The sequence below is a fragment of the Plecotus auritus genome, assembly GCF_963455305.1.
Source record: "Plecotus auritus genome assembly, chromosome: 5".
NCBI lineage: Eukaryota > Metazoa > Chordata > Mammalia > Chiroptera > Vespertilionidae > Plecotus > Plecotus auritus.
Genome location: NC_137776.1, coordinates 24,215,911 through 24,242,639, shown reverse-complemented (window position 1 = coordinate 24,242,639; position 26,729 = coordinate 24,215,911).

Sequence of the window (26,729 nt, the reverse complement as noted above, 5' to 3'; positions counted from 1 at the left end):
ATGGAAAAGTACAACAGAATTTATTTGTCAGAATTGTGATTGAAAAATACATGGCTTCTTCCTTATAAAAAGTAATATCTTCCAATAAAACATTATTGTTTAATGTGCAGTTTCATAAGTGCAATAGATTGTTTTAAAACTACATTAATTTTTATCTCCCACATTGTAAGCTTCCAGAATGTGTGCAATAGGTAGGTCTCAATTCTTAATTAGCATGATTTTATTGAATGAGATAAACCATCATCTTTGTGCAAGGAATATTCATCTCAGGCATACATAAGCAAGACAACTAATCAATGCCATGCAAATTAATATATTTTAAAACACTTTCGGGGAAAAAAAACAGTATTTTTCCAACCAGCTCTATAAACCAATAGGAAAGACAAATAAACTGTTCAATAAAGTGATGTTAGAATGATCCAATCAGTCTCCAAGTCCAGCCATGTCCACCTCCTACATATCTCTGATATTAACCCAGTTCTCTCTATCAGCACAACCACCATCTGGTCCAGGAAAGCACCACTGCTCACTGAACTGCTGCAGTAGCCTCCTAGCTTCTCTCCCACCATTTTTGCTTTTTTCCCATTTATTTTCTATATTGCACCTCGAGGGATTTCTTTTTCAAAAATGAAAAGCTAATCATGACATTACTGCCTATACCCTTCCCACGGCTCTCATAATAAAGAAAAATATGAGCCTGGCTGGTGTGGCTCAATGTTTGAGCATCAACCTATGAACCAGGAGGTCGGAGTTCGATTTCCAGTCAGAGCATATGCCTGGGTTGCTGGCTCAATCCCCAGTGTGGGGCGGGGGGGGGGGGGGGGGCGGCGTGCAAGAGGCAGCCGATCAATGATTCACTCTCATCATTGATGTTTCTATCTCTCTTCCTCTCCTTTCAAGAAAAATATTTTTTGAAGAAAAATATGAGAGCCTGCCTTCCTCTTCCACCTCCTCTGCCTCTGTGCCTGCTCTGCTCTAGCCAGGCCAGTCTTTTCTCAAAACCTCCAACACGCCCCTCCAGTGCACATACATAGTGCCCTCTGTCTATAGCACACCCTCACCCTCTGTTTGCCAAGCAAACCCTCACCATCCTATAGCTCTGGCTCAAATACGATTTCCCCAGGAGAGCTCCTCTGAGCCCCCAAATGGATTTGACCCTAGAACATGCTTCCTTCAGCAACCTCACTTCTCCTTTCCAGCCTTTGTGATTCTTTCACTGTCTGCCTTCCTGTTGGACTGTAGCTCCTTGTGGATGGGGACAGTGTCTGCTTACTCTCCACTCCTCTGTCCCTTCCTGGCACATACTGGTTGGTGCTCGGCCCGTGTTTGATCATTCTTGACTGAAATGGGGCAGACCAGCAGGAGCAGGGACCTGAAGAACAGGAGCAGACACTGGGGCAGAGGACTAAATCCAAGCACTGTGGAGCACTGGAGACAGCAGGGCCAGGCCAGCAGTCTACAAATGTCTGAGGTGCTACTGTTACCATAGAGCCACCTTCTGAATTAAACTGTTTATTTACACAGAACTTCAGACCAACATAAACATTGCAAAAATATTAAAAATGAACTCTCAAAACTCTTCACTTAGATTTGCCCTTCAGTCATCTAGTTCATTGTTAACATTTTACCATATCTGCTTTATCTTTCTACATATATGTGTGTGCTTATATACACACAATTATACATGTTATATTTTTTTTCTGAACCATCTACACAAATAAAAGAGAAACATGCAAATTAACCATCACTCTGCTACACCCACAAGCCATGCCCACCAACCAATCAGGAGCAAGTATGCAAATTAACCCAACCAAGATGGCAGCCAGCCACAGAGCTGGAGCAAGCAGGAGGCTAGGGTTGCCCCCAGCGATGGAGGAAGCCAAGCTTCGCGCCCTGGCAGACCCTGGCCTCCGCTCAAGGCTACAAAGTTTCAATTAAAGAAGATAAACAAATCCTAGATACTTGCTTCCAGCCGGCCCTGGCCTCCATTCAAGGAGGCACTGGAGAAAAAAAAAAGAAAAAGAAAAAAAGGAGGGGCTGGGACCTTGGGTCGCCGGGGGGGGGGGGGGGGGCTGTGGGGGGGTGGTGATCAGGCCAGGATGGGACGGCAGGGGCCATTGGGGGTAAGCAGACCAGCAGGGGGGTCAGTGGGGGTCAGTTGGAGGTGATCAGGACAGCAGGGGGGGGGCAGTTTGGAGTGAGCAGGCCAGCAGGGGGGAAGTTGGGGGTGAGCAGGCCAGTGGGGAGGGAAGGTGGGGGTGAGCAGGCCAGCAGGGGGGGCACGTGGGGCACGGGGGGACAATTGGGGTGATCTGGCTGGCAGGGGGGCACTTGGGGGCGAGCAGGCCGGCAGCGGGGGGCAGTTGGGGGAGAGCAGGCCGGCAGGCAGAGTAGTTAGGGGCAATCAGGCAGGCAGGCAGGCTGGTGAGCGGCTGGAGCCAGCAGTCCCGGATTGTGAGAGGGATGTCCGACTGCCGGTTTAGGCCTGATTCCCTGTAAACCAGCAGTAGGACATCCTTCGAGGGGTTCCAGATTGGAGAGGGTGCAGGCCAGGCTGAGGAACACCCCCACCCGCCGTGCATAAATTTCATGCACCAGGCCACTAGTTTGAAATAAGGTGCCAACATATGACCCTTCACCCTAAATCCTAAGCATGCATCTTCTAGGTACACGGATTTTCTCTTCCATAATCACACAGGTAGGTATCAAAGTAGGGAAATTTACCATTCATAGAATGTTATTACCTAATTATAATCCATATCCAAATTCTACCAACTTAATTCATGTATTTAAACATCTCACACAACTACCAATTGAGGACAAGCAAGCTTAGTCTTGTCAACTGGGCAGAACCTTGTCTCCAAAGTCCTCCAGAGTGGAGAATAATGAAAACCCATAAAACCAAAACAGGGAAAGTAAAATCCCTGGTTTTTTTCTGAACAGAAGCAAGCCAAGTCCTAGCACAATTCTGGGATCCATTTGGCCTCTTGAAAATCCTCCAGAGACAACCTCCTTGGGCTTGAAACTCCTCAAATCTGATCAAATCCATCACGCATGCATTGGTAGGTGGGTCAATAGCAGAGTGCCAGATCCTTCCCAAATGTGAGTTCCACCTCCCCAGATCAGACCAAAGTGAGATGTGGAAACCAAGCTAAGAAGGCAGGGACAGCAGCTGGTCCTGGGACAAGCACAGCCAGGGACACCTGGTAAATTAAGTGACCCATGGGAGGCAATTCACACTTGAAAGAGCAATTTAAACTATTTATGATCACTGATGGGCCCTGAATTAATTATAACTTCCTAAGGAAAAGAACTTGAAATTATCACAGAGAGTCCTAAAGATGGCTGCTCAGTGCTCGCTGGAGGTCACAAAGGAGAATGAGCTATTAGTCTGTATTAAGGAGAAGTGAACACCACGGTAATGGTGTGCTTGTGTGTAATACAAATGCTGGCGGCTTGACCTTGACTGCCATTCAGTTCTGGACACTTTATCTCAAAAGGAAATAGAAGAGGCCACAGGAGGGCCAGAGGATGATTAGAGTCAGTGAGGGCTCCAAACCACCAAATAAGAAACCGTTTAATTATATAGTCAGTTAATTAGGAAGAGAAAGGAGAAAATGGCAGAGGTGTGGACATGGAAAGAAAGGGATTCGGAAGTGACTGAGTGAGGCCCCAAAGGTTCTAAATTGGACTTTTATAAAACATTCACAAGGTCGCTTTTCAAACAGAATTTTCAGTGGATCAACAAAATTTTTGAGGAAATAAAAGGCCAAGTCATCCAAGTGGTTCAAATCACCTGTTTGGAATTTACCAAAAAAAAAAAAAAAAAAAATGTTTTAAGCACTTGGGAACTGTGGTTTATTTAGAATATTAGATAGAATAGAGTCCTGATTCCTGCCATTTGTGGTGATCAGAAGAATTGCCATCAGCTAGAAAGAGTTGATGGAATGTCACTCTAACACAAGAGTCAGTAAACTCTGCCCCGCGGGCCAAGTCCAGCCTGGTGCCTGTTTTCATACCGTCAGCAAGCTAAGAACGATCTGCACATTTTAGGATGGTTACAAAAAATCAAAAGAGGAATATTTCATGACATATGGAAACTATATGAAATTCAATGCTTTTGTTCAGGAAGCTTCATTAGAACACAGTCACCCCCATTCATTTCTGGCTACTTTGCACAATAACAGCAGAACTGAGTGGGGGTGACAGAGACTGTGTGGCCCACATGTCTAAAATACTTAGTTTCTAGCCATTTTCAGAAAAAGTCTGCCCACTCCTGCTCTATATGCTGTGCCTGTTATATTTTTTAAGTGTGGTCAAGGCCCTGGGCAGCCATCAGGGTGCTGGTCTGCAGCTAAAGATCACTGGGCCAGGGGTCCTGTAGGGGCAGCAGGTGGAGATGCTCAAAGGAATGTAGGTAAAGGGATGGAAGAGATCTTGAGTACCAGAAAAGAGGACCACACACCACAGCAGATCCGATTCGGGCGGACTGCCCAGTGGCCTGCTGGACTCCTGTAGAGGTCTCCTAACAAGCCAACATCTGGTCTCAGAATCCTTGACACTTGGTAAGCATGCAAAGGCTGTTCCATGCACCAGACAGGAGAACACCTTACTAGTAGGCACGGGAAATGCCCTGGGGTGTAAGACATGCCTCAATTTTACAGAAATCCTTTTGGAAAAATAAAAACATAAATCCTAGGGGGAAATGTTATTTTATTCATCTAAATATAGAATACAGTATTGTGAATCAAAAAAAAAAAAAAAAAAAAACAACAACAAATTTTTGCTATGCAGATAGTCCTTAAAAAGACTTAAATCACAGAGCTCAAAAATAATAACAGGTTGCAATGGAAATACATTTAAATCCATAACACAAGGGGAATTAGATCCAAATCCTATGTTCATCTGTGTGGTCTCTAATTTTTTGTTTTTAATAAAAAGTTACAAAACGTTCCCTTTTGCTGAGATGTGTGTTGCCATACTCTGCCACTAGGGGGTACCATGACCCATTGTTTTACCTCTTTCAGCTTTCAAAGTATCCCCAAAAACTATTGTGCTAGGGAAAACTTGTATTATATATTACATGTATTATATATGATATATTCTAGAATACATTATACATTATATAAAATATAATCAAATGATAATATTGTATATCTACTCTAATTTGGGCAAAAGTGGAGCGTGTATCTTATGCACAGGTAAACAAAGAAAGTTTCACTGTAGCACAAAGAATTCAGTTGGAATTAAAAGCAGAACAGTGCTGCCCTAGCCGATATGGCTCAGTGGATAGAGCGTCTGCCTGCAGAATGAAGGGTCCCGGGTTCGATTCGGTCATAGGGCACATGCCCGGGTTGCGGGCTCGATCCCCAGTGTGGGGTGTCCAGGAGGCAGCCAATCAATGATTCTCTCTCATCACTGATGTTTCTACCTGTCTTTCCCTCTCCCTTCCTCTCTGAAATCCATAAAAATATATTTTAAAAAATAAAAATAAAAATAAAAGCAGAACAGTGCTGCTTAATGTCAAAAGGAGAGTAGATATATGAGAGCCTTCCCACTAGAAAGTTCCAGAAAGGACTTGGGCCATCTGAAAGGCTGAGTGGCCATTGACCAACTTGTGGAAGAAAAGGCAGGAGGAGAGTCATGGGATGTACAGAGCCAGTAGCCAAGGAATCTGAGAGATGCCAAATCTAAATCAGAAACCGTGACACCCAAAACCAGAGGCCAGGAGCAGAGATTGCATGAGAGAGCCTGGGGTCTCCAGATGAGCTCCGAGGGGTAGTGAAGCCAGGTCAGGAGCCCGGGGCTATAAGCAGCAGCAAATGGATGCCCCAAATAACTCAGCGGGTCACACACTCAGAATCTCAAAAATGTGACTTTGAGTTTGTTTCCAAAATAAGACTAGGAGTAGCAGAAGGGAGATTAAAATTCCAGCCTATTCAGACATTAGGAAACATAAAACCCTGAGCGTTTTGGGAAATCAATCCAGAAACTATCTCAGTCATCTTCTAACATCTGCCTCAGGGGGTGAGGATGATAACAGTGGAGATGAAGAGCTTTCCAAAATCTTGAAACCTGGGGGTGAAGGGCAGATCCCAGCACTGGTAAACATCCCTCTGCTGCAGCCAGGACTGAAGTTACCTCCTGCACAGTCTGCAAACATGAAACGTCCACATTGTGCTATTTCCATGAATCATTTCTTTTAACCCTCTTTAAGGACTTATGGGCAGGTGTTAATATCATACCCATTGCACAGATGAAGAAACAGACTCATAGAGCTTAAGTAACTTGCCCAAGGTCACAAAAGTGAGTGATAGTGCCAGCGCTTAACAATGAAAACTCTTCTCACTCCAGAATTGCCTGTCCTTTCCTCTACGTTTGCTGCCTCCAGATAGAAGTATTTCTCTAACACCCAAGAGGTGAATAAGAAGATGTTACAGCCCTAACCAGTTTGGCTCAGTGGATGGAGCGTTGGCCTGCGGACTGAAGGGTCCCAGGTTCAATTCTGGTCGAGGGCATGTACCTCGGTTGTGGTCACATCCCCAGTGGGGGGTGTGCAGGAGGCAGCTGATTGATGTTTCTTTCCCATCGATGTTTCTAATTCTCTATCCCTCTCCCTTCCTCTCTGTTAATAAAATCAATAAAATATTTTTTTTAAAAAGAAGACTTATAAGAAGACTAAAAGTCTTGTTTATATTATAGAGAAAAATAAACAAACATAAACAATAGATTTTCCCCCAAAAAAGCTAATAGGGAGCCAGAGATCATGGAGAGAAAAAGAGCAGGAATAAGGGGAGAAGGAAAGGATTGGATCCAGAAGGCAGGTGGAGGGGGGAGATAGATAGGCACTACACTCGTGTCACTCCACAGCAGGGGCGGGGGTGCCTGCTGCAGTTGGTGGCCAAAAGTTCTGGGGAGTCTTTGCTTAGCAAAGGAATGGAACCAAGAAAAGTGTCTGGGGCATACTGAGAGCTCAATAAAAAGTTGTGGAATGGCCCTGGACAGTTTTTGTCAGTGGTTAGAGTATTGGCCTGAGGACAGAAGGATCCTAAATTCAATCCCTGTCACTGGTCAGGGAGCGTGCCAAAGGCAACCAATGGATGTGTCTCTCTCACATCAATGTCTCTTTCTCTCCCCCCGCCCTGCCCCCGCCGCTCCTTCCTCCCTTCCATTCTGTCTGAAAATAATGGAAAAAATATCCTCAAGTGAGGATTTAAAAAAACATAGTTGCAGAATGGATGCACAAAGAAAGCAGGTTTCTGACTGGTTGGATGGCAAAGGACTGCAGTGGGAGCAGGGGGGTTCTGGAGACTGAACAGAAACAAAGAAATTGAGAGCATCCAAATTAGGTTTCTCTCCTGAGCACAACGCTTCATTCTTTGTCTAATGACCTCAGTCCAGGAGTTTCTGCCCCACAAGGCCTGCAGCTGGTCAGAGAGCACACCGTGTAGTCCCTGCTGTTGATGCCCAAGTCCAAGGAGGGGCTGCAGGCAATTCTGGAGGCCAGGCCCCCAGGGCAGGATTCCTCAGGGCTCCTGGGAGATGAGTAATGACAGGGCCCTTGCCCAGCACACTGGACCATGTGGAATGCAGGGTGTGCTGGAAGTCACACTTCCTGAGCCACATTTGGTTCCACTTCAGCCCAGAGATAATGAAACCAGCCTGCAGTTTGCTGCTTTTTCCTTCCCTCCTGCTACTTTCTCTGTTTTAATGTGAGAGAGAATGAGAGAGGGACATGTGTCTTTAACAGCAATAAAATGGTTGTGCATCCAACTGGAAGGCATGTGAAGGGAGAAAAGATAAATGTGACATTTCCAGCAGAGGCTGGCCTCCTGCGAAATCTTGTAGTGTCTGGGGAACTGTTGACTGCACAGCGTGGCAAGCCCAGCCTTTGTTCCTGCTCTTCACAATTTCAGTCAAGGAGGGAGGTGGTTCCTCAGGTCAGGTGACCTTGAGACAAGTGCTCAAGAGCAGATCTATGCCTTGCTGTTCCCCAGGCTTCTTGTACCCAAACAAACTGCTTATCAAGGACTACAGTCACGGTGGTTTAGTCTACCCACTGTCATCTGATTTCCTTGGGGAACTCATCTCTCATTCCCTGTGGTCCCCTGGGGCTGGCACACATGGTGGGGACATTGCAGTTGTGGGGGGCGGGGAGGGGACCTCCATAGGCTGTCCTTTCAGAGAGACCCCTTCTGTCAGATTCCCTGTCTGTGTCTCATCACTCAAGAATGACCTAAGTAAGGTCAATGGTGGTCTTGCAAAGGCCTGATATGTGCATACTAAGAGGTTCAAGGAAGGCGCTGCTGGCTTAGATCAAGAACAGCTTCTCTACAGTCACCTTTGTCTCAGGCTTGCTGCCTCCTGGTAGCAAGATGTCTGCTGAATGTCCAGCATCATACTAGTATTTGCTTTTCAGCTGCTTCTCCTCTTTTATCAGGAGAACAAAAGTTATCCTGAAACCCAGACGTCTTCTACTTAGCAATTCATACCCCAAAGTGCATCACGGACCACTTCTAGCTGCAGAGGAGGGTCGTAAATGAGACTGTAACTCCCCGAGTCTCTTGAGTAGGTGAGGACCAGAAGAAAGAAATTAACAATGGCTGTTTGGTCAGCCTGGAAGAGTATCTGCCTTGCTCTCTTAAGGCCTATGACAAGTGGTATCTTTTATTATAGTTTTTCACATTTGAAACCTGGAACTCCCCCTGGGAAGGGACTGAGATCACAATCCCTACCACTCACAGGCCCCAGCACGCAGCACTCTGATAAATGTGTGCTCAGTGAATGTGTGTGCTGCTTCTTGCTCTGGCTCTTGGGGCCTTCTGGCAGGCTAAGCAGATGTATGGCTGCACAGGGTAATTAAACCTGTGCCTCACTTTGATCTCTGAGCTCTCCTGTTTGAAATTCATCCGTACGAAGCAGAAAGACACCAGGTATGTGTGCTCCTGTGCCTTGTCTAATCATCAGAAAGGGTTAAACCATTTCTGTTTCAGGTCTCTTGTGATCAAGGAAGGTTCCTTGGCAAGAGTGTCTATTTGGTGCCTTGAAGGCAAGCAATTGTGAGAATTAGGAATCAGCTCTCCTCTCTAACTGTCCCCTGATGTAGTTAGAATAAAAGCAACAGTGACATTGCCAGTGACCCAGATGTTGGAGAAACCTTGGACTAAGCCGCAGAGGCCCTTGCTTCCAAATCCCATAATATTGCATTAACACGGACTCAACCTGCAGAATTGGATTTCAATCCAGCCCTTAAACGCTCACCCTACCTCACCCCTTCCCCACTCCTAATTTCATTTTGTCCTGAGTGTTGAAAATAATGGTAATGCAGCTGCCCTGGAAAGTGGCTATGTGAGCATTTTTTTACATTGGAAAACCTCTTAATAAAGTAAAAGTGCTGTAAGCACAGAAGTCTCTTCCTTTACATTCCTCCTGCCTGGATAATAAATAGCACGTCGCAGCTCCAAACTTCTGGGCCTGCCGTGATAAAGGGGTTGGGACAGCCATGCACCTTTCCCTGAGCAGTCACCATTTATTCAACACTCGGGACAGGCTAAAAACATTGCACATGTAGTCTCACTCCATCCTCTGGACCTCCCTAGAGGCTGGGTACTATCATTACCCCCATTTCACAGATGAGGAAATTGAGGCTCAAAGAGGTTAAGTCACTTACTCAGAACCCCACAGCTAGCAGGGGAGAGAGCCCCCATGCTGCCTGGACCCCTCCTTGTTAGCGTTGGTCTGTGGTTCTCAGCCAGGAGCGGTGAGAACCGTAGGAAGCCCAGCCCAGACCAATTTGATCTGAATCTCTGGGGATGGGGGATTGTATCAGGGTATTGGGTGAAGTTAAAACGGCACCTGACTTAAGGTCAGACTTCTGGAGTGGTGGGTTCTGTTTGACTTGAAGACGTGATCAACCCGCACTGCCAACTTCACAAGCAGTGAGGCCAATGCTGCAAACACACTGTGTGAACACTAGAGGGCTCTGGCACAGGCAGACCCCGGCTAGGGGCAGACAGGCCCAAAGCCAGCTGCTCTGAGAAGTGCACCAGGATCCTACAGTTAGTCACTTCACCTGTTAACTTATCTAGTCATTCACTGAACAATCGCTTATTATGCTCACAGCTGTCAGCTGGAGAGGGAGGAAGATAAAAGCTCCTCCACCCAGAGGAATTATATTGCAGTTCCCTGAACCTCAGTCATTTATGATATAACCAAAAAGAGCAGTTGACATAAGAAAAACAATGGCCACATATCACTCAAGTGCCAGATGAACATCCCAGACCAGGGGACTCTAACAAGGGAGTGACCCCCAAGGTCAAGCTGCTGTGTGCAAGAGGGGTGGCTTGAGCTAAGCTTTGTATGTGCGCAACCTTTCCACTGGGCTGCGGAACCCAATAGGTTCCCATCCCACGTTGGGGCCAGCCCCAGCAAGGCTGGTAGCTCATCCTGGAGTCTGTGGCCCAGCACAGAAAGGCATTGATGATGGGGAGAGAGAGGGCAGATGGATGACAGCAGGGTGGCAGGCATCTCCCACTCCATCAGAACACCTTCCACCAACATACAGACTGGTTTTCTTACCTGATAAACCACGACAACATTGCCCTTTTCCAGAGCCACTGGGAAGATCAACCATTACAGCGACCACTGGTTCCACCTCCATTGATGGAGTTCTCTCCTCAGACCAGAGGCAATGTTCACTACTTCACCCACTATCCGATCTCAGTGACTCCAACAATGATGGGAGAGGCACCATTATCACATCCCATTTTCCAGTGAAGGAACCTGATCCTCAGAAAGCTTAATCAATTTTCCCAAGCACAGCAGATGCAAGCCCAGCCCATACTCTAAGCCAGGACACAACAACAGGAATTTATAACCTGGAATCTAAGACCACCAAGGAGTCCATGGATAGAATTCAGGGGTCTATGAACTTGGAGGGGGGAAATCTGTACCTTTATTCAGTGGCATGCTGGAGTTGAAGGCAGAGGGCAGTGGGAATCTTTGGCCCCTGCAGCTACGTATTTTATCACTGACATAGTTTAAAATCAATGGTGCATGGTGATAATAAAAGCAAGACCAACTTCAATTTTGTTGTTGTTTTTAAATTTGCTACACACACTGTACCTTTTTGTCTGCACTACCTCTAACTAAAATTTAACATTTCCCTCAACCATAAACATAGACATCCTCTGCGGAAGTATTAACAGTGCCTATGATTTTTGTCACCAATGGGAACCACAGATACAGTATGTTGTGCCATATTACAGTTGTTCCAGGTATTTCCCAGGTACCAGTATATATTTTATACTCTTCGCTACTTCGAAATCATGGTGGTTATGGTGTTATTTAATGGGTAATACAGAAGATTGGCTTTTACTACATTCACTGATCCGGTTTTGGCTTTGATTTTGGCTTTTAGTGTTTGGATAGCCATGTTTCCATATATTTGGTCTACTTTGAAATCCTATGTATTATAAAATCAGTCTTTGGGTTCCATCAGACTCACAAAGAAGATGAAAAGTTCGTGCTACCCACTTTCACGGGTAAAAACGCTATTTAAAGGCTGGAAATATTATAATCTTTGGACTATTTTACTTCCCATGTATGTCTTATTTCCCCAAATAAGTTACCAGCTCTTGAGAACATGCATTAAGTCACATTGTTCTTTATTACTTCCTTAAAAAGAGTAGTCATTCTACTGCTGTTTGTTGATTGACTGGCTGATAGGACTTCTTCAGGCTTCCATGGTCTGAAACTAGCATCACATTCACTAACTAGGAGATGACCAATATGACAAGAGGAGGAAAGGTATTGGGGTTAAATCTTCCATATAATTGCCAAACCCTAGAGATAGGCTGCTGGTACTTGCTTCTTAGAAACTAAATATAGCTGTAGGAGGAAAAAAAGCCATTGGAATTTTCCATCCAGGCTAATAGAGTAGGGCAGAGTGCCCAGATGTCATGGGAACCAAAGCAGACTCCAAGCTGGGAAAATAATCCTGAACAAGATGGCATCATTTCTGTACAGACTGGGAGGCTTATAAAATAACTAGAGGCCCAGTGCATGAGATTCGTGCACTCAGGGGGGTCCCTCAGCTGGCCTGCACCCTCTTGCAGTCCGGGAGCCCTTGGGGAATGTCCGTGCAGGCGGGAGAGGCTCCTGTCACTGCCGTTGCGCTCACCAGACATGAGCCCGGCTTCTGGGCTTCTGGCTGAGCGGCGCTCCCCCTATGGAAGCACACTGACCACCAGGGGGCAGCTCCTGCGTTGAACATATGCCCCCTGGTGGTCAGTGCACAATATAGCGACTGGTCATTCTGCCATTTGGTTGATTTGCATATTACCCTTTTATTATATAGGATGCTAGCCAGCCTGGGACCCTAAGGTTTGCAAAGAACCACAATTTGCACAGAACATCACCCAACTACTAACTCTCTAACACTAAGGAGCTACAATGGGTTCTGGCCCTCTGGGTTGCAGTTGATATCAAGAGACTGACTGTTCTAGCTATCTTTATTTTGTGATAAACACCCAAGACTGTGTGTTTATTATAAAACCTTTTTATTTTTCTCAAGATTCTGAAGGTCAGGAATTCAGACACAATGTGGATGGTTCTCTTCTCTTTTTTTAATATATTTTTATTGATTTCTGACAGGAAGGGAGAGGGAGAGAGGGAGAGAGAGGTAGAAACATCAATGATGAGAGAGAATCATTGATGGCCTGCCTCCTGTACACCCCACACTAGGGATCGAGCCCTCAACGTGGGCATGTGCCCTGACCGGGAATAAAACTGTGACCTCCTGATTCATGGGTCGAGGCTCAACCACTGAGCCACGCTGGCTGGGTGGTTCTCTTCTTCACAATGTCTGGAGCAGGGGTCCTCAAACTACGGCCCGCAGGCCACATGTGGCCTGCCGAGGACATTTATCCGGCCCGCCGGGTGCCGCTGCCTGTCCTGCTTAGCAGCCGACTCGTCCCGGGCTGCAGTGTGCATAGGAATTTGTTCATAGCTTTTTTTTTTAAACTATAGTCCGGCCCTCCAACTGTCTGAGGGACAGTGAACTGGCCCCCTGTTTAAAAAGTTTGAGGACCCCTGGTCTGGAGCTTCCAAGTTGTCTTTTGCAGGCATATGTCTGGCACCTGGGGTGGGATGGCCAAAGAACAGACCAGAGTCCCTACACATGGCCTCTCCATGTGGGTTGGGTTTCTCACAAGATGGTGGGAAAGGATTTCTCAAGAGAGGTCTCTGGAAAGTGAGCATTGTGAGAGGACCAAGTGGATGACCCATGACCTGTTCTAGTCTTTCCACCATACTCCACTGGTCAAGGAGGTCACAACCTACCCAGAATCAACAGGAAGAGACATGGATCCCACCCCTTGACAGGAAGAGTGGGAAAGAATCTTAGAGCCATGTTTTACAACCACCACACTGATAAGCCAGCATTACTGCTCCCACACTTAGAGAATAGATCTAGATCCATGGACTCTCATCTGCAAACCGCAGCCAAGCACCCAGGCTTGTCTCTCAAGAATGAGTTCACCCTGCTCCAACACAGGCACCCCAGAGGAGTCTCAGCCACCAACAATGCTTCACAAATGAAAAGAACCCTGTCATCATCGTAACCCACATCCCATCTTGATTGCCATTCCACCTACACATCCTTACACCTCTGAGAAACCTGCTCCCACAAAGTGAGCTCTGCATGCTGGTGTGCCTCACTGTTCTATTAAGACACATCATTCACAAACGCTATGTTTCTTAAAAGATACCCTCAGCTGTCACTTACATAACAGAACTTGGCAAAACAGATGGAGCGCTCCAGTGGTGTCTTTGCCTGGGGCAGTATATGCTAATAGCTTGGCACAGGCACCTTGAACAATTTTGTTTCCCAGCAAAGTTCCATCAGCTGGAAAATTCAAAGGCATAGAGAGTGAGTAGAAGCAGCTTTTTCCTTTTCCCCAAGAAAACGGTATCACCTTCTCATCGGTCAAATGATTAGGGAAATCGATAGAGCTGCTCCCGAAAATCAGCAGGAAGGGAGGAAGCTGGATGCTATCTAAAGAAAGGTATTTACTATGTGCTGCTATGAACATAGGGGTGCATATATCCTTTCTGATTGGTATTTCTGTTTTCTTGGGATACATTCCTAGAAGTGGGATTACTGGCAAATGGATGGGGTGACGGGGGAGAGGTCAATGGGGGAGAAAAAGGAGAGTCGCGTAATACTTTAAACAATAAAAAATTTAAAAAGAAAGAAAGAAAGGTATTTACTACACATAGAAGGAGGATATGCTACCCATGACTTAGGAGAAAAGAGCATTTTAGAGAGAGAGGATGGCATGCACAAAAACGGGGAGGCAGGATTGTGCCACTCTTGTTTCCAGAGCATCAAGATGGCTGGCCTACCTGGAGTGGAGGTTTTGGCTTTGGGAAATGTAGGGGATGTTTATCATTTCATCTGCGCAAACAGCACCCCTTCCTTCTTTGGGAAACAGCTCCTCTCGCATTTAGTTCTCTTTAAACCCTGGGATGGGCATGTGACCTGGCTGGGGCTAATCCTAGTAACCCAACCTTTGACATCAGTGATTGGTCCAGGAATAGGCAAATGACCCAGCCAGGCCAATCAGAGATGCTTGGGAATGTTTCTAACCAGAGTAAGGAAGACTTGCTCACTTTTCTCTCTGCTCTTCTGAGGACAGGCAGGAGAGTGTTCAGGGTTTAAGAGCCCAAGCTCTTCAGTCAGAATGACTCCAATCCCAGGCCCACCTCATTCCTGGTTTTGTGAGTTTGGGCAGGCTCTTCACCAAGGCTCTGTTTTCTCATCAATAAAATGGGGATAACCACACCTACCTCAAAAGCTTGTGCTAAGGTTGAGAATGTGTCGCATGCTTAGAATAGTGCCTGACACTTACTAAGAGCTACCACACCACACACCAGCTTTAGGGGTAAGTCAGTCTTCTGTAGCTTTGTTATAGGAGTAAGAAACTCTCCTTTTTTTAATTTAAGCTGGTTTAATTTTCATTTCTGTCACTAGCATCTGAAAAGTGCTAGAGTGATTTTTTTAAATTAAAGGAAAAATATACTTAGAAATATATTCATCATGTTTTCCTAATTATACAATCCATTAAAATAATGCTAGTTCTGTGACTATTTTTTTATTGTTCCTTCCTCCTAAAGTTACTTGCTAAGCTCCTGAGAATAGAAGTTAAGCTAGAGGATATTTCAAGAAGAAGTTGGGAAGATTATGTGGTCCATCAGCCTTGCAGATTCCAAGCACTGAGGACCCTTGACCCCCTAAAACCTCTGACCCTCTCTTGTCAAACCAATGAGAGCCCAGAGTGCTAGTCAGAACTTAGGTTCAGTATCCTGAATTCATAGGTGGAGTCAAAGAGGCAGAATCCTCATGAAAAACCAAATTAAGGAACAGGAGAATGCTACTCTCACCACTATAACTTAACATTGCTGTGGGAGAATAAAACGCATAAACATGAATAAGTAAAGTGATCATTATTTATGGCTAGTTTTGACTCTACACCTGGAAAACCAAAGAGAATCAAGTTTTTGTTTTTTTTTTAAAAAAAAAAAAGAAAAAACAGTTAAAATCAATAGGATAATCCAATAAGGTGACTAGCTATAAAAATTTATATATGAAAATCAATAGCTTGCTACATATACAACTATATGAAAATATAATGAAAGAAAGAAATCCTGTTTAAAAAAAATAAAATAAAAACCAAATAAAGTCCAAACAAAACAAAAAATAGTTAAGAATAAACCTCATAAGGAATATGCAGAACCTACATGAAAAAAAACTTTAAAATTTTAATAAGGTCCTTCCATCAATTTTTAAAAGCTGGTGATGAGGCAGAGTGGGAAAACACACATACAGTGCCAGAGAACAGAGATCTCGAAGAAACCAGACAAAGGAGAAAATGGAAGCAGGGTGGGAAGGCACAGCCTGGAATTCTTCTTGGCTGATGGCAATACAGTTGCAGGTGCTTTCCTGGGGTGCCCGTGGTTCTGTGGAGGAGCTGACCTGCATGCCCACCACCCAGCTCTGAGTCACCACTCCCTCCCTGAGGACATGTTATAATCCATCCCCTAAGATTTAGGGCAGACCTGAGGACTAAGAAGCATTGCTGTTAGCAGAATTGACAGCCCATTCCAGCCAAATGAAAAGCAGACCTGTTTCAAAATACAGATTTATTGTCATTCAGGAATGGTGAGGCCAGCAGATCAGGAGACAACTGCCATCTTTTCAACAAATGGTGCTGGGAAAACAACATCCACATGCATATATATATATATATATATATATATATATATATATATATAATGGAATCTAGGCACAGACCTTACATCCGTCACAAAAATTAACTAAAAATGGATCACAAGACTATAAAACTATGCTATCCTAGAAGATAACATAGAAGAACACCCAGATGATGTTGGGTATGGTGGTAATTTTTTAGCAACACCAAAAGCATGATCCATGGAAGAAATGATTGATAATCTGTACTTTATTAAAATTAATAACTTTTACTCTGACAAAGACAATATCAAGAAAATGAGAAAATAAGCTACAGACTGGAAAAAACTATTGGCAAAGGCTACATCTGAAAAAGGACTTTTATCCAAATATACAAAGAACTCTTATAACTCAACAATATCAGAAAATAAACAGCCTAATTTTTAAAATGGACCAAATAAACAGCCTAATTTTAAAAACTGGCCAGACACCTCACCAAAGAAAATATATGCAAATATACATATGAAAAGATGCTCTACATCATATGTCATCAGAGAAATGTAAATTAAAACAACAGAGAGATATTACTACATATCAATTAGAATGACCAAAATCCAGAACACTGACAACACCAAATGCTGGTGGCGGAGTAACTGGAATTCTCACTCATTGCTGTTGGCAATGCACAATGGTACACTCACTTTAAAAGATAGTTTGGTGTTTCTTAAAAAACTAAACATACTTGTACCATATGATCCAGCAGTCACTATCCTTGGTATTTACCCAAAGGAGTTAAAAATATGTCCACACAAAAACCTGCACATGGATTTTTATAGCAGCTTTACTCACAATTGCCAAAACTTGGAAGTGACCAAGATGTCATTCAGTAAGTGAATGGATAAACAAACTGGGGTTAAAAATAATTGATCAATCAAGCCATGATGCCCTAGCTGGTTTGGCTCAGTGGATGGAGTATTGGCTCGTGGACTTAAGGGTGCCAGGTTCGATTCAAGGGTCAAGGGCACATGCCTGGGTTGCGGGCTCGATCCCAGTTGGGGGTGTGCAGGAGGCTGCTGATCAGTGATTCTCTCTCATCATTGATGTTTCTATCTCTCTCTCCCTCTCCTTTCCTCTCTGAAATCAATAAAAATATATTAAGATAAGACATGGAAAAATCTTAAATGTATATTACCAGGTGAAAAAAGCCAATCTGAAAAGGCTACATACTATGTGCTTTCAACTATATGACATTCTGGAAAAGGTAAAACTACTGAGACAAAAGATCAGTGGCTACCAAGAGTTGGGTGAGGGGGGGAGTGGATGAGTAGACTGAGCATAGAGATTTTTTTAGGGCAGTGAAAAAACTCTGTATGATGCTATAATAATGAATACATATCATTATACATTTGTTCAACCCCACTGAATGCATAACACCAAGAGTGAACAGTAATGTAAACCATGGGCTTTGAATGATTATGATGTGTCAATGTAAGTTTGTCAATTGTAAAAAATTTACCACTCTGGAGGGTATGCTGACAGTGAGGGAGGCTATGAATGTAGGGTGGTAGAGGGGAATGTGGGAAATCTCTGTACCTTCCCCCTCAATTTTGCTGTGGACTTTAAACAGCTCTAAAAAAAAAAAGAGTCTTAATTTTTTTAATGATTAAGTAATTAATTTTTTTTAAGTTTGTTATACATTAATAGGTCCCAAAAGAAGTGAGCATGCCATGCCACCAGGGGCCACACAGAGAAGCACCGGGTCAGTCAGGTGGCAGAGGGAGCAAGGGGGAAATGGGGACAAGAGCCTTTACTGTGGTTTTTGCAAGAAGAGAAGATGAAGCAGGGTCATCAGGTTCAGCACTGGCTAATTCTGATAGTTTCAGTGTGACCCCAGGACACAGGGACTGTTCCTAGTTGTCTGGTACCTGGCCCAGGAGTGGTTAGGGCAGAAGAATAGTTGCCCAGGGTATAAGAATTTGATAAAGGAGCTGGTTGGGGGTATGGGCTCTGGATTGGTGGGTTGCAGGTGAATTGCTTGCTATCTTTAGGAATTAGCTAACTCTGGAAGGGGCAATCTCTCCAGAGTCAGCAAGGCCCCAAGATGTCAAAGCATTGAAAACACAGAATAAAAGATATGATGAATACACCCTCCCATCACATCTCCCAGTCTACAGAGCATTTTCACTTTTATGAGCCTGTATCTTCTTCACTACTTCCCTGAGAAAGAAGAAACTGGGGGCAAATATCTATGGGCCCAGTTCCCTGAAGCTCGACTTGGATAAACCAACTACCCAAGGGTCACCCATGGCTCTTTAGTGAACAAGAATTTGGATCTTCCAACTACCAAACCAAGACAGCTCTCCTCTACCACTCAATAGACAACTTTATAAATACTAGAGGCCCAGTGCACAGATTCGTGGACCAGTGAGGTCCCTCAGCCTGGCCTGCACCCTCTCGCAATCCAGGACCCCTCGGGGGATGTCCAAGGCCCAGTGCACGGATTCAGCCTTATCTCCGCAGGCCAGGCCGAGGGACCCCACCAGCACACAAATCCATGCACCGGGCCTCTGGTATGCATATAAGATCTTTGGTTAATCTCTTCCACCCTCCACCCTCTCCCCTTCCCTCTGAGATTCATCACTCTGTTCCATGTTTCCATGTGTGTGTGTTGAGCGTCTGCCCTCTGGTGGTCAGTGCACATCATAGCTACTGGTCAAACAGTTGCTTAGGCTTTTATATATAGAGATATCTACTTGTTGATAGAAAAGAGGGGTAGGGAGAGGAGGGCTGAGGAACCATGGCATCTGTGGTTGCTGTTTGCAGTGGTCTGGGAAGGAAAAGGTTCAAGTACTTCCTAATGGCTGCTATCAGCTGCCCAACCCAAGAACTTGAAAGGTGCTGTGGAGAAGTTGTTCTTAATATAAACAGGTAACCAGCAATGAGGACCTGCCCATTCTAATGGAAAATCCTTATAAGGAGCCTCTAAAAAAGTATATCTTGTGTGGAAAACGTGTAGATTATAAGAATATACAGCTTTTGTTCCAGTTTATTTCTCCATTTACTGGACACATTCATGGAAGGCACTTAACAGGTTTTTGTGGGAAGAAACAAAAAGAAATCACAAAAGTGATTAAGAAAACTCAAATAATGGAGTTTATGCTAATTACATACAAGGATCCTGAGCATCTCAAAGACCGTAAAGTTTGTAACATCAAATATCAGGAGTAAATTATATAAAGTTATCATAAATAAACTTATATTAAAATTAAAAAAAAAGAGGGGTGGGTAGAAGGAGTTCAAGGAATCTCCCATCCTGATCCAGTTGGCTGAAAACTCCCTGCCTTAGCAAAGAGCTAAGTATTAAAGGCATTAAAGCTCCCTTTTTTTAAATTGATTTCAGAGAGAAAGGGAGAGGGAGAGAGAGATAGAAACATAAATGATGAGAGAGAACCATTGATCAGCTGCCTCCTGCACACCCCCTATGAGGATCAAGCCTACAATCCAGGCATGTGCTCTTGACTGGAATTGAACCCAGGATCCTTCAGTCCGCAGGCCAACATTCTATCCACTGAGCCAAACCGGCGAGGGCTTAAAGCTCCCTTTTAAAATGCAAATATCATCTAGAAAAGTTGACACATTAACCACCACCTTTCATTAGTCCCTTAGTCCAGAGCAGTTTGCCAATCACTAACTTTTCTCCATGCTACTCAAAGAACGTTAACTTGGGATATGTCTGGACTAGACACTGATTGGGGACAGCATCTGGCAGGACACCTGTGTTCTGACTTCAGTCTTTTCACCTGAAAAATGGGTGGGTTGGATTTGATTACAAAATCCTGAGGTCAGTGCTCCATTTCCATCAGAAGGTCAATTCTAGCCTGTACAGGTCCTGGGAATCTTGGCCTGACAGTGTCCCGACCCAGATACATCTCTGTTGATCATTTTAATCCAAATCTCTTTGTTTTGTTAGGCAGCTGTATAGGGTGTTTTACTCATTTAATAGGTAGATCTTTTTGAAGTTCTCATTTAAAATAATTTGATATTCAAGAAGTATGTGTGTGGTTGAAAGTCATAAAATTATTCACTTGGAAGACTTCTCCTTTTCTCTCAGATACCAATTGAAGTGTGTAGCAGTCCCCTCGAGCAAAGCTCGCTGCCTAGGAAGCCTTTTCTTCATAATGCTTTGCCACTATCACTAAATTGAGTTATTCTGACAGCCTTTGATGCGCTAGGTTTTTTTTCCTAAGTGTGCATGTGAAAGCTGAACAGCAACATAATTTAATTCTTCAAGATTTACTTTTAAATCGCCAGGGTGGTTCTTCTAGGGGACAGAGAGTTGACCCCATTTTCTCAAGTTGAAATTGATTTAGGTGGAACAATTCTTGGAATTTGAATTAGACATTTTTCTCCTTATCAGCATGAACTTTAAGCTTCATTTTCCAGCAGCTGGGAACATCTGCGCTACCTATGAATCACAAGTGATTTGAGGAAACCAAGTGTGGGCAAAGAAGGTATTCACCACTCACTGAATTCTCTTGGCAAAATTCTTCATGATGATCTGAATTGATGTCTAGATACAATTGTGTTATGTGTCTGAATTCCTTTTACAAAAGGAAAATGAGACAATTACCAATGTAATCAAAACAACACAACCATTTTACTGTTAAATAAGAAATCTTTCTGTAAACACTATGGCATATTATTATTCTGGAATAAAAAAATATTTACCATGAGGGAATTCTATTGAAAAACATGTCATGGAAAGTTAAGCGCTGTCTTCCTCTAAATTCCAATGTGCACCTCTAGCATTAAAGGCTGATTATTTCTTCAATGAGCAAGGGACAAATTTGCCTATTTATAATGAAGCACAGCCCCCCTTACATCCACAAGCTGTTTCTCCACACAGGGATTGGGTTTGAGTACATAATTTTTCCTTACCATTTGTCAATTACCCTTAGTAATAAAAATAGCAACTTAGGTTCTCCCAATGAAAGAGGATTCTCTGAAAACTGATTAAAGAATGAAAGCAGGTGATGGCTTAACTTATAGATCAAGGACCAAAAGCAGAGTATCTCTGGTGACATCCCCCTACAACTCCAGTGACCCTCAGCTGCCTGCAGAGTCATACCTTTATTTATTTGACCATAGACACCCAGTGAATTAAACTCCCTGGTGTCCAACTGTCCTCTCATACTCCCAAGTTAGGCTTTTTTAGGAGTACAAAGAATTGCTGGTGTGGATCCCCAAACCAGATTCCTAGGAGGATGTCAATTTCATAAAAGTCTTAAAGATTCAGACTGGACCAGGGTCTCATGAGATCTTTTCTCTCCCCACCAATGCAACAGAAACATCTCTAGCAGGAGAGAAAAGACTGAGACATCCTATCAACTCAAAATACCTCTTGAGCACCAATTATATGCCCAGCACTGTGGCCAAGGATCCAGGCGTAAGTTGACACAGGTCCTGCTCCAGCACACATTAAGCACTTTGTATTTACTGAATGAAGAATTCGCTTAAGAAGATGGCAGTGTGAACAGGAAGAATTAACAGAAAGACACTGAGCTCAGAGAAATTGCTCAGGGAAACTTTGGAGGAGCTAATGACTAGCTAGATGGAGAAACTAAAGAGAATGGAAATTGAACTATGACCCCAAAGGTTTCAACCTTGGGGCCTATGTAACAGAAATACCATGGATCAAAATAGGAGATTTGGAGGAAAGAAGTCAAGAACAATTTAGTTTACAGTAATAGCGCAGATAGGTACCCTACCTTTCCTCATGCAGTACTAATCCAGAGCTGGCACAAACTGCCCTAAGACTGATCCCCAAGGCAGCCCCAAGGGGAGGATTCTGGAATCCTCACAGAAATTCTCACAGTGGGGGTTTCATTAAAGGCCTTTATTTCAACCACCCATATGATTTAATTTAATTTATGGGTTTTGTTAGCCAGATTTTCTTTATATGGTCCCCAAATCTGCCTCTCTGTAATAACTCAGATTATGTCATTTCCTGAATTTTATGTTTCCATCTTTTTTTAATCTATTTGTATCTAAAAGCACATGTTCTTCAGGTCTTTCTGCCTTCACCCAATTTTGCCTGGCTTCCCCCTTCATTGGTAATAGCTGTAGTTCGTTGTTCATTCCCTTTACTTTCTTGAGACCCAGTCGATCTGTTCTTCCTCATTTAGGATGAGGAATCTGATGTCTAAAAAGGGAAGCCATGGGTTCAGGCTTAACCAGACCGTATCAGTTGTTCACAATTGATCAGTGTAAGCATGCGCGCGCACACACACACACACACACACACACACAGTGCCCTACACTGACTATCAGAGTCTGCCTGTTTCCCCTGGGAGCCTTCCTCCCATTGGTCAAAGGGGGCAGAAACATGGGGCATAGGATGGGGCAGTTACTGGACTGACCCAGTGACTCAGCCCAGTGACCATTCACAAGTGGAAGGGCAAAAGGAAGCCAGGAGGCCAGAGGACATGTCGGGCAAGCACCCTCACCTAAATATAAAGATGCCCAAATGTGACCTCAATCTCCACATTTCTGTGCTGGATTCTTTTAGACAAGATTGCCTAATCTACTCTTCGTTTAGTCACAGTCTACCTTTATCACCTCTGCCTTCTTCATCTTTCTCTTATATATTTTTTTAGTATTTTTATTTTAATCAACTCACATTTTTTTAAATAAAGTTACTTCTTTAAAAACTTTATGTCAGTTATAAAGAGAAAATCGGTTTTACTTACCATGTAAAAATGCAGTAACCATAAAAATAAATATGAAAACCACATATCACATTCTAGCTAACTCTGAAGCTGAGCCCTGCTCTGTTACAGGGAGTTTAGCAGGTGCCAAGAGTGGCTGTGAAAGACCTATGAGCACCAAACTGAGACCTTCCCTCTACCTAGTCAGAGGCATCGGGGACGAATTCACCCTAGAACAATGAACATCAGACAGAGTTCTCATGACAACCCCAAAAGGCAGGTGTCAATCTCACCCCTTGAGAAATGTGGAAACCAAGACCTGGATAGATTAAGTAACTTGCCCAAGGTCATTTACCTAGTAAATGGTGACATCTGGGTGTGACCCTAAGCAGCATCCCTTTCTCCCATGTTATTAATGTTGTGCGTCCATCACCTCAAATCCCCATCCTTTAGCAACCACTGATCAAGACCAGCTGGAATCAGAAGGGGGAGGTGCCAGCCCAAGTACACACACTTAGAGTCAGGATGAGTATTCACTATATGGTGACCTCGATAAAAAACACATCCTGCTCTCAAGGTCAATCTGCCTTACTAATCCTTGCCTTCAACAAGTATTTCTTTTACAACTCACTCAACCTTTCACTTTCCAGGTGAATTCTGCTGGTTGCCCTGATTCTTGTTCAAATAACAGAGTCCTTCTTAAAAGGAATGGGCACCTTTCAGATACCTGAATATCTAGCACTTGATTCTCAGTTTTACCATCTTCGGGCTTTGGCCTCTAACACATGATTCTTAGAGGGAAGGAGAGGAAAGAATAAAAAGGATATCCCACCCAGGCCCCTGCAATTCTTTCAGGAAAATCATAAGGGAGGCAGAAAAACAAACAAACAGACAGACACTTAGCCCTTCCACCCCCCATCAGTTTGAAACCTAATTTAAGGGGTGGCAGAAATTCCAATGATTTTAGAATTATTGACTGACTGACAAGGTGCCTTCAGTAATTGCTAAAGCTGGGGTTAGAGACCTAATAAACTCGTGTTTGAATTAGTTAATAGTTCAATTCCGAGAGGTTATGATTGTAAATCCCAGGACTGCCGGCTTGGCTCTAATTTGCAGCTCAGGACTATCTGTGAGGTTGCCATTTACAGTCAATTTCCTCAGAGAGAGAGCAAGAGAGAATAAAATAAAAAGAGAGAATATTTGAATGTCAAGTGGGTGCTTTTAATGGCCTAGATTAGCCCCAAGAGAATCACAGTGAAGTTGAAGGTACACAGGCTGAGACCACATGTCTCTCCCTTTGAATGGCACATTTGTTCTTTAGAATCTAGTGGGTCATGATGATGGGAAACGTATGAGCTGATCCCCCCTCCCAATGCAACTCCCTACTTCACCCTTCGAGTCCCTGCCCCACCCCCTGCTTATCTCTGCCTCTCCTGACTTGAAACTTGTTTGACCCTCTCAATTCATGTTCCTAAAGCCACCATGATCTTATCCCTGTTTTAAGGACAGGCAAGAACCAGTTTCTGGCATAGCCCTGCCTGTGCAAATGGGGGCCCCAAAAAAGACTTGTTTATATAGATGCTGCATATCTAGCTTGGCTACCTGCTTAACTACTTATACATGGAGCCAGGTCTTTGATAAGGCTACAGACAGAACACTCGCAACCTGGACCGTGATTACAAAATGTGTGCAAAAATGGGCTAAAATAAGAACAAAGACATCAGAAAGGGAGGATGTGGGGTCATTTACTGCATTGATGGCAGCCTATCCCTCAGATCCTAGCCAGGAGAATGTCAGCTCCCTGTTTGGCAAGCAGAACATGGGTCCCAGTTTATAGCAGTGGGGTCCTAAGTTTGGATGGAAACACTGCAGAGCCTTCTACCTTCTGCCTTACCTATATATATAAGAGGCTAATATGCTAAGTGTCCATCCGACAGGTAGCTATAACGCGCACTGACCATCAGGGAGTAGACACTCAACACAGGAGCTGCCGAGCTGCAGTGACTTGGCAGCTGCAGTTCTCAGTTGACACACCCCAAAACCAGAGAGGAGGAAGCCTGATTCCTTGCGATTCCACCTTCAGCTGTGGGTTATGTTGTTGCTGGGGCACTGTTGGCCCTGAATCTGGTTTACTGCACACTTGTGTTTGCGTTCCACACCCTGTACGACAGCAACTTTGCAGAGTGCCCTCTCACACTCCGGGACCCCTCGGGGGATGTCAGAGAACCTGTTTCGGCCTAATCCCCACAGGCCAGGCCAAGGGACCCCCCTGCTGGAGGGACCCCACTCATTCTGCAGATGCCCTTCGAGCCACGGTGCCACCCCCAGGTGCGGCTGGCCGGGGAGTGACCACGGGAGATTGGCTCCAGGGCAGGACTGTGCAGCCCATCTCACCCAGTCCTGCCCCACCAGCCACCTTCTAACTTATTTCCTATCAATGTTCATGAGTTTGTGCACCAGGTCACTAGTCCTTTAATAAACTCCTATTCTCCTAGCCGAGGCAGAGTGGAGTTTTCTGGCTCTCTCCTATGCTAGAATGATAAAGGCTTTGGGGAGGTGAGAAAGAAAGATTCCAGGACTGTATTCATACACTCACCTTTTGCTCTAAAAGTAGGTCAGTATTAGTAAGAGAAAGATGCTCATCTTGTAGACCTTCCATTCTGGGGTGACCCAAAAAGCCAGTCCTGGGCCCAGAGGCAAGTCTTCTGAGAATCTAATTCTGTCCCCTCAGAGGCCAAGTGGGAGGCAGGGGTCAATGGCTTTGTAAAATTTGTTCAATGAACAAAAAAAGTCAATGGCTTTGTAAAATTTGCAAAAGTAAAACATTTTTGTATTCTTTTCCTTAAAGAAGGCTCCCAAGATCATATAAACATCAAGCTTATAAAATTCTATTCCACCCCTGCCCAGATCTGGGAACATGTCCACTGCCTCTGCCTCCTCTGGCAGAACATGAAGCTAAGTGACTGGCATACTGGCCACAGAAACCAGAGGGTAGAGGAGGGAAGAGTGGGACCCATAGGACAGAGCCAGGGGGGAGGAGAAAGGAGCCAGGAAGAAAGAACATCCTGAAGAGCTCACCCTTCGCCTCCCCTCCCTGCCCCCCAACCCTCACCTCCTGAAGAGGGAGGCCTCCAAAGGACTGGTGAGCAGGAAGGCAGAGACAGGTTCCCAAGTTCCTTTGGACTCAAAGTGTAATCAAAGCTACACAGTGTAATAGAACCAGAGTGCCTTGGGTGGCCCTCAATTCAGGCTCAACCTCTTACTGGCTGGGTGATCTTGACCAAGTTACTTGACTTCTCTGTGTCACAGTTTCCTCATTGGCCAAGTAATCAGAGTAGCTACCTCATTGAATTGTGAGGATTGAAGGAGTATATGCATGTAAAATGCTTAGAACTGTGTGTGGCATATAGAAAATGCTAGATGGCGACAGTAACTTCCCTGCACTTTTATTTTACAATCAGGGTGTTGCAAGTCTTGATTATGCAGAGATGCTAATCCCTGAGTCCTGTGAACTCCCATCATCATGTTCCAATCGGCCCTCCAAAAGGAGAAACAGATAAGGATTATCCTACCTGACTGACATACACCTTCCTGCTCTTTTAAACAGGAAGGATAGCTAAGGAATTCTGAAAGGCCAAGGCCACTGTACATTTTGGCACTTCCATCACCTTCAAATGACAACATTACCTTCTTAAAAATATCCAGAGTCCACCTCCCCTTATACACCAGCAGTAGAGACCTATCCATCTTACATCATCATCTCCACTTCCTCT